At 37.3% G+C, this 8,946-nt stretch overlaps 1 pseudogene; it reads left to right on the top strand.

Moving 5' to 3' along the window:
* Window positions 1–8,410: 8,410 nt before the first annotated feature.
* Window positions 8,411–8,529, top strand: LOC120599120 (uncharacterized; annotated as a pseudogene).
* Window positions 8,530–8,946: the final 417 nt, after the last annotated feature.

The following is an 8,946-nucleotide window of genomic DNA, read 5'->3' as shown; positions in this document are numbered from 1 at the left end:
CCATGTATTTCCAGTGGGCAGATACCATAGCAGAGTTTGCTTTGTCTCATTACTATTTGTGTTCTTGCCTAAATGTCTCAACTAGGCTGTAAGCCTCCAGAAGGTAGGGATCACATCTTAGACATTTTAACACACAATATTCTACCTAAGAGACCTTCAATAATAAAATTGTATGGTAAATAGTACTGTGCTAGACTCACCAATGTTTGCTGGCTGGAGATTAAATAAAAGTACCCAGAAAAAAATATTTGTACACTTCACTGCACTTAACAGTACCACCTACAGCCTCCTTTTAGTTGCATTGGTCTGGTCTGTGTGTATATGTGTGTGTGTGTGTGTGTGTGTGTGTGTGTGTGTATTATATGGCGTGCACTGCGTGCGTGTATGTGTTTGAATTTGCCAGGCTTCCTACTTGAAGAAATCTCTGAGTTTTAGATCAGTAGGTCTCAGTGTTTTTCATGCCCAACCCACCTGAGGTACGTTATGATTTCTAACTGCAATTGGCTTATCTAATTGTCACTTTGGGTGGGGATGGATGGAATGCCTTATAAAAGGATGCATCCGAATCCTGGGTGAGATGCATAGTTTTAAAATTTCTTCTCCAACCACCTCCCTCCATCCTGGTTGAAAATCACTGCTTCAGTCATCCAGGCAAACTTCTGAAAAGCAATTTTCATCTAAGCTAAAATTTCCCAATGTTTGTTATTCATTTTGCATCCACATATGTCGGAATGGTCAAGGATGAACAAGCATTAATGCTTTGATTGACTATCCCCAAGCCACACAGAAGCCTCGTGGAATGATACAGAGGAGAGGGGCCACCTGACTTCCATTTTTCTCAACGTGCTATTAAACACATGAACTCTTGGTCACCATACCGCAATTCTCTGAGTATCCAGCTGCAAGTATGTAGTAAATAGTGTTGTAAATCATGCATGTAGAAATAGGCTCAATGCCTCAATACAGAGAACAAAGACTTAGATATTATTTTGTTCTCAAAGACATACAGTTTTAGCAGATATGATAATATTTCAGGGAATGTTTCGCTAATACATTCTTTCTCTCACAGGAAAGGGATTATCAACCTGATATGATGTTTAAAGTGTTAGGCAGAGCTTCGAAAAGCCCTGCTTCCTTCTTCCACAGATAAATAGCCCGGCAGTTTGTGAAAAGGCATTATGCCATCTGAACATGTTAGTCTCTTGGCTGTCTCGCTCAGACTATCTATGCACCTCCTTACTGAATGTTTGCTGGCAGAATTCCCAGCCAGGAATGCCCCACAGCCATCTGCTCTCTCTGGTACCCTGCCTATGTGCCAGGGGCAGAGCAATCTCTCTCAAGTATTGCTTAGATGTTTGGACTGCAACTAAAGGGCAACAAGAAAAAAATTATGTGCTCAAAGCACATGGGCTGTTTTTTGTTATATTTCATTCTACGTTGCTGTCCTGCATTTTCAAATCAATTCTACTAGTTGTTGTGAACAGGCACAGATGGAATCTGGAGGGGTGAGAGCAGATTGAGAACAGCTCCCTGAAGGCAGCATTGGGTAAGTGGAAGTCCTGGGTAGGAATCTCTGTCCTATTTCTGCTCCACCTTTAACTGAGGGTGCAACATTGAGCAACTCACTTCCCCTTTTTACTTTCCTTATGTTAAAAAAGAAAGGCTTTCCCACAAGATTGACCTTATAAAAATAGGGAAAAATTATCACATCAGAAAACCAAATTCAATCTGGTGATGGACAGTGGGGAGGGAGACTGGGAGGCTGGGAGAAAGAGGTGAAAGTTTAAAGAAGTACAAGCTAGTAATTGATAGATGGTCACAGGGATGGGGGAGCACAGCATAGGGAATGCAGCTAGCATTAAGGTAGTGGCTAGGTAGAGAGCCGGAGGAGAGAAAGAATAATTATGGGGACTATTTTATAAACTCCATAAATGTCTAACTGTATACTTGAAACTAAAAAAGTAAAATTAAAAAAAACAAATTTAAAAGATAAATGATTGACCGAAAGAAAAAAAAAAACCCAACGAAACTATTTGCAATACTTATGAAAAAGGGTTACTATTCCTAACAAAGAGCTCCTACAAATCGGTGAAAATAAAAAATACAGCACATAAAAATGGGCAAAGAACATGATAGGCTTCACGGAACACGAAAAGCAAATGACCAATAAATAAGTGACAAATAGTCAGGAAAATTAAAAATCAAAGCAACACTGGGATATCATATTATTATGCATCTGACTAGCAAATTAGAAAACAAAGAACGATTACTATCCAGTGCTGGCGAGAGTGGAGGGGCCCTTTCAGATGCTGCAGTGGTAGTGTGAATGGATTGATGCAAGCTCTTAGGAAAGTAACCTGACAACGCCTATCAACTTTCCCAGCAACCTCATTTCCAGGAATCTTCCCTTTAAAAACAGAAGTGATGTTATTTAAAAATACGTGTATGGAGATTTTTATTGCAAAGTGGGGCCAAAAAAAAAAAAAAAAACCCAAAAAACTAGAAAATAACTTGAATCCCCATTAATAGGAAATGGTTGAATAAATTACTCCTTATCAGTGGTTCTCAGCCAGAAATGATTTTACCTCCCCAGGGGACATTTGGCAATATCTGGAGATATTTTTGATTGTCACGACTGGGGGCTGAGTGCTATTAGAATCCAGTGGGTAGAGAGGCCAGGGATTTCAGTAAACATCTTACAACGTACAGAACAGCCACTCCAAACAAATAATGATCTGGCCCCAAATATCAATAATGCTGAGACTGAGAACCCCATATGCATGTGTGTGTGTGTCTGTGTGTATACTGAAGGTGAGCTCCTGAAAAAATATTAAGAAAAAGGTACAGAGTAATATATACTGTTCCATTTCATTAGAATATTATGAAATAATGCCAAACTCACACGTGTGTGTGTGTGTGTGTGTGCGCACGCGCCTGTGTGTTTACATGAGCATAATGTAGAGTATGGGGGATTTATGCCAAACTAGTAAAACTGCTGACCTTGGGAAAGTGGTTTAGAAAGAAATACTCCCCTCCCCCACCACAAACACACACAGACACACAGGGGCTCTCGTACACATGTTTTGGGGATGGCTGAATTAGAATCACACAGGATGCTTTTGAAAAATTTGTATTTCCTGGACATAATCCAGATTTCTTGGCTCAAGTACCATAAATCTGAATGCTTCAAAAGTGTTTGACTTTCCCCCCGAAATTATCCTGTGGAGAACATGGAGCTGCCTTCTATGTAAGTCTTTATAAAGTATCTCATGCCATTGGGACACTCTCAATTACTTTGTTTTGACAGCAAAGTATTGTTTCAGAGGAAAATATAGTGGCCTGAAAGCCGGGAACAATGCTTATAGAGATCATCTGACAGAACGTTGTTATGCCCTCACATGGTGGAGAGAGAGAGCTCTGGTCCCTTCATCCCCTTATAAGGACACAAAACCCATCACTGGGGCTCCACTCCTATGACTTCATCCAAACCCAATGACCTCTCAAAGGCTCTACCTCCAAATGCCATCACAGTGGGGATAAAGGCTTCAACATGTGAACTTGGGAGGGACACAAGCATTCAGACCACAGCAATGGCTCTGCAATGGCCAATTACTTCAGGCCTTTGCCTTCTGAGGGAAGGTGAAATTTCCCAGCAGAGGATTATATTTTAGCTGGGTGAAAAAAAGGGAAAGAGGAATTGTTATGAAAGGTGAAATGGTAAAAACACTCTGCAATGCTAACTCAATTTGTTGTAATATGTGAAATGGCATGGGTGAAAGAAAATATAGAATCATGTGGGTTAGAGGCTGGGCCGTGTGATGCTGAAGTGTACAGTGTACTGTTCTTCTACCACCTGTCACTCATGTAAAGTCAGGTACCTGGAAAGGTACTTTAATATTTTGAGGCCAAGAGGGCATCTGTTGATGCACCAGGCATGCTGAGGAAAGCAAATCATCTTTCAGTGCACTAAATGACACTGGTGAGTTAATGCAGCTGTTACACATTAGGCACCAGAGAGAGTGGGAGGCGGAGGAAAGCTGTCTCAGTGACCTTCAGTCTCTCAGCCTGGCCTTGCCTCGGCTGCAAAGAGGAACAGAATAAATCATTTTAACCTTGGCTCCCTGTTCTCTTCAATGGGATTGTTAATGCCTGCCTCAAAGAATGAGGATTAGAAATAATCCAAGAACGGTTTAAGAAGAGACAACATGGTATTAAAAATGTGAATGATTTTAATGATAATGTTTATTTTTATTCTTAAGAACAAGATCAAATAACTTTTATTCATTTATGAGTTCTTAATACAATGAAAGTCCACTTACGAGCTTCACTGTGACTCAAGACTCATGTTCTTTTGAATATTAAATGATGAAACTAAAAATTTCCACGGGATTAATGGGATAAAATGAAAAATAGACAAGTTTCAAATGAATCATCAGCAAACCTTTCCTTTCAATTATAAAATGACTTATCCAAGAAAGCAATAAAATTGATATTACTAAGACAAATAAATACCTAAAGGATCTTTTGAAAGATCTTATATCTCTTGTTATTTCATATCTTTTGACATTACAAAAAATTTTATTACAAAATTGTCTATAAATGGAGACATATGAAGCTGTAACGAAGAAATATGTTAAATTTCCCATGTGATAAAATATATTACATATCATTATTTTTAAAAATATATTGTTCAGGAATAATATAAATAATTATTCAAAGAGTATCTGTTCTTTCTGAGTTGCCAAATAAACAGGGACAAGGGTTGAGAGAAGGCATTATAAGTCAGGTATAGCTTAGGTAATTTGTTATGAAACTGGCCAGCCATCCATGAGCATCCAAATGATCATCAACAACAATAGTTAGTAAAGGATGGGAAGAATAATGTTCAAGGCTGACATTAATGTTTCTGACAAATCTTTACCCTCTCCCCTGCACAGATTTGCCGGGGAACCTTTGGTAAATAATCAGACCCTCACAAGCTTGAGGAAAGATGTGTTGTCACTTCTCTTTTGTAGTTCTTGCCTTCATGTATTAAAATTTTTCATCCCATTTTTTAAATTGAAATATAATTGACATGTAATATTATATTAGCTTCAGGTCTACAACATACTGATTCGATATTTGTATATGTTGTGAAATTATGACTACAGTAATCATTAATATCCATCACCACACATAGTTACACATTTTTTTTTCTTATGAGAACTTTTAAGATCTATTCTCTCTTTCTTTTTTTTAGAGTAGGTGGAGGGGCTGTTTTTTAAATTAAATTTATTGGGGTGACATTGGTTAATAAAATTGTATAGGTTTCAAGCGTACAATTCAACAATACATCATAAGTATGTTGCATTGTGTGTTCACCACCCAAAGTCAAATCTCCTGTCACCATATATTTGACCCCCTTTTAATAATGGATTAATCTCTTTTATTTCATATGTTTGAAATGAAGTTCAGTTTCTCAAATATTAATTAGGTTCTTACTATGTATAAGGCATCTTGCTAGGTACTAGAGATATTGAGATAAATGTGAAATAGGACAAAGATGGGACATTAGAGTTGCCACCAAGGCAGCTAATGGGATTGATAAAAGTTGATCTGAATAGTGGTAATTAAATAGAAACATGATGCTAATAATAGAATACGATTTCTTTCCAGAATGAATATCTATTTGTTATGATCAAACATTTTCTTTCTGTGCTCGGAAATGTTGCTTTAACTCATGCAATTCACATATTCAAGTTTCATAAAATAGAACAAATCGAGTCATTGAGTGTATGTGACAAATATATGAATTAGAAATTTTAACAATTTAATATAAGTTGCACTATTGTTTACTGGGGTAAATAATGCTTACAAACAAACTATTTAATCTCCATATTAATCTCATGAAAAAGAAAGAAACACTGCTATCTTATGCCCCTTTTGCCCAGACACCTAATCCATGGTCTCCCCAGCCACCAGCAAGATAAAAGGAAATAAATTCCTAAAAGTGAGTGGCTGTTAAATGTTTTTTTGTATTGGCTAAATAAGAAATTTCAGAAGAAACACTAATCTACACTATGAAGACTAATGAGGAAATGCTGGTTAAAGTCTATTTTTAAAAACTCAGCGATAGAGAATACTTAACAAAAATTAAATAATTTTTATTAATATAGTATCAAGCCCCAGAGAATGGCAGCTTCTGGTTAGGTCTCAGATTATATATTCAGTAGAAAAGCAAAGCAACGCTGGAGTAAAGGTAGGGGCCCATAGAACCTTCCATGCAGTCAGGAAAGAAAGGCAATGAATGCTGCACAGGGCTAATGTCAAGTTCATTTTTTTTCATGATGAAATTATAGTGAGTATATTATAATCAAGTAAAATATAACTCTCCACCTCTCGATAATGAGTGAGAAATTACTGTGGAAAGGTTAGTGAATTATGATAATAAACACAGCTGCTTTGATGCACCTAATGCAGGTGCGTATTTTAGTAATGCTAATGACATTCATCACTTTCACTTACTGAACCAGACACAGAGATTCCCCCTGTGAGTACAGTGGGGCAGAAAGAAAGCCATTGTTTTCAACAACAATGGCAATTGTAGCAGTCCATGTTTCATGTAGTTATTTAATTCAAATGAATTGGATTCAGGCTGCCCTTTATTGAGTACCTTCAGCAGTCCACATCGAATAAGGTGCTTTATGTCGTTTTATTTGTAATATCATTACAGGAACCCTGGACAGCCAGTATTCTTTACCATTTATACCATTTTACAGATGAAAAAAACTCAGATTCAGGATAAGTGGTTTACAGAAGGTCATGAGAATAGTAAGATCTTAGAGGTTTTAAATTCAAATGTGTCTGAGTCTGTAGTGGGAACGCATTGGTTTTGCTTGCCCAGCACTTCCCCGCTTCTTGTGGTTTTGACTCTGCCGCTCCCAGGATTGGTGTGGGACTCAGGCACGATTGATCAGGTCATCATGTCCTCCTGGGCACAGTGACTAGAAGTGTCATTTGATACAACCATAGCCTATCAGAGAGAATTGCATGGCTTTTTCTGGAGAAAAAAAAAAGAGACAGAGAGAAGGACTTTTCTCTCTTTTCTGCTGCACTGGCATAGATTTTGAAGGCATACACCTATAATGGCTGGCAACCTTTTGTTACTAAAAGGAGAGAGCCTGCTAAGAATGGGGTCAACACAGTGCAGAGGAGATATGAGACGCAGAGGAACTGGTCTTAATGATATCTTTCCAGTGTCTAAATCCAGATATCCCTGAAGCCAAAGAACCCACAGACTTTTCAGGCATATACGGAAATTAAATTCCTTTATTTCTTAAAGTCTAATTCAGACTCCAAAGTTTGTGTTCTCTCTGTTAGGTCACACTATTTTAAGTATCAGAGAAGAAATGACCTCCAAAAGAAAATAAAAGATTTAATATAATAATATATACATCATTTTATTTATGATATATTCTCTAGCTTATCTGTAAAAGTGATTATTAAAATCATTTTTAAAAGATTTTGAGTAAAAAAGATTTGAATAATTTTGTCATAAGGTAAATTACTTGAGCATGTCGTAAAATCTTACTGGGGAATTTCTCAAGATAGTCTATTATACATTAATAATAGCTTATTTCTTAATAGAGTATTCTACCTGCCTCTTTCATCATAAGCCAAAAATAAATGACATGAATTAAGAGGAGAAAAGAAATAGTCCATAAATATGAAACATATATTTTACAATTATTTCTAAGAATCAGATTTATTGGCACTTGTAATATTTCTCCACAGAACGTGGTTCAAAAACATAAGACTATACTAAGGATAGTTAAAGTTCAATGGACTTGTAAGTGGGAAAGAGAAGGTCCAGGATACTAGCTCCTTCTAACTCATTCTAATTATTAACAAAGTGTATGTATATGTTCAGGCAGACTAGGCTAGGCCGGGCCAGACAGTTTTAAAAATAAGTCCCAAATTTCAGCGGACTATTTTTGTTAAGTCTTATTTTTTTGCTCATGCTTCATGTACAATGTGGATCAGAGACTCTGCTCCATACAGTCACTCAGAGATGGAGGCTCCATCAACCTGTAGCTGCACCATCTAGGAAGCTCTGCTCTGTTATCTGCTGTAGCAGAGAGAGGGAGAGTCTGAAAAACTTACATCTGTTGTTAAGTAGTCTGCTAGAAGTGACATACTTCATTTCAGCTCCCAGCCTTAGGCAAAATAAGTTGCACACCCCAACTTTAACTAACAGAGAGGCTGAAAATGATAGTAAATCACATGGAATATTTGATGAACAACAGTTATGTCTTCTATGCTATTTAAGAGAAATGGAAGTCACTGTGTTCCTTTGACTAGGCTGTGACTACACAAATTCACAGGAATATCTTTTATTAATACATTTGTGCTTTTTAAAAAGTGAATTTCTGTCTACAGCCATGCCACCCTAAATAAGCCTGATCCCGTATGATCTAGGAAGCTAAGCAGGGTTGGGCTTGGTTAGTACTTGGATGAGAGACCACCTAGGAAGACCAGATGCTGTAGGTATAAAAAATAAGGGATTGTAAGCTGACAAGGTCCTTACAATCTGTGAGGTCAACCAAGGATTGTTTCGCCTAAAATAATAAATAAAAATAAATAAATAAATAAAAAGTGAATTTCTACACCAATTAGATGGTCTTTAGTAAATGTAGACATTAAGATAACCAACGACTCTGGAGTCTACGTAATTACATCTAGTAACTTGCATTGGGGGTGAATACACCTTAAGTTTGCTAATCAAGTAGCCAGAACTGCCTTAGCTGATAAAGGTCAAGATTCTCTCTGTCTGTCTGTCTGACTTTCTCTCTCTCTCTCAGTGTGTGTGTGTGTGTGTTTGAGGCAGTGTAGAATGAATGTCTGTCCTCAGTCTTAGGAGAATATGCATATGCCTGCTTGGTCTGCTTCATCTTAATATATACAAGG

This window comes from Pteropus medius, unplaced genomic scaffold, assembly GCF_902729225.1.
Source record: "Pteropus medius unplaced genomic scaffold, Ma_sr-lr_union100, whole genome shotgun sequence".
In the NCBI taxonomy this organism is placed as follows: domain Eukaryota; kingdom Metazoa; phylum Chordata; class Mammalia; order Chiroptera; family Pteropodidae; genus Pteropus; species Pteropus medius.
The sequence above is the reverse complement of the archived record's forward strand: the minus strand, read 5'-3'. Positions and strand labels throughout refer to the sequence as shown.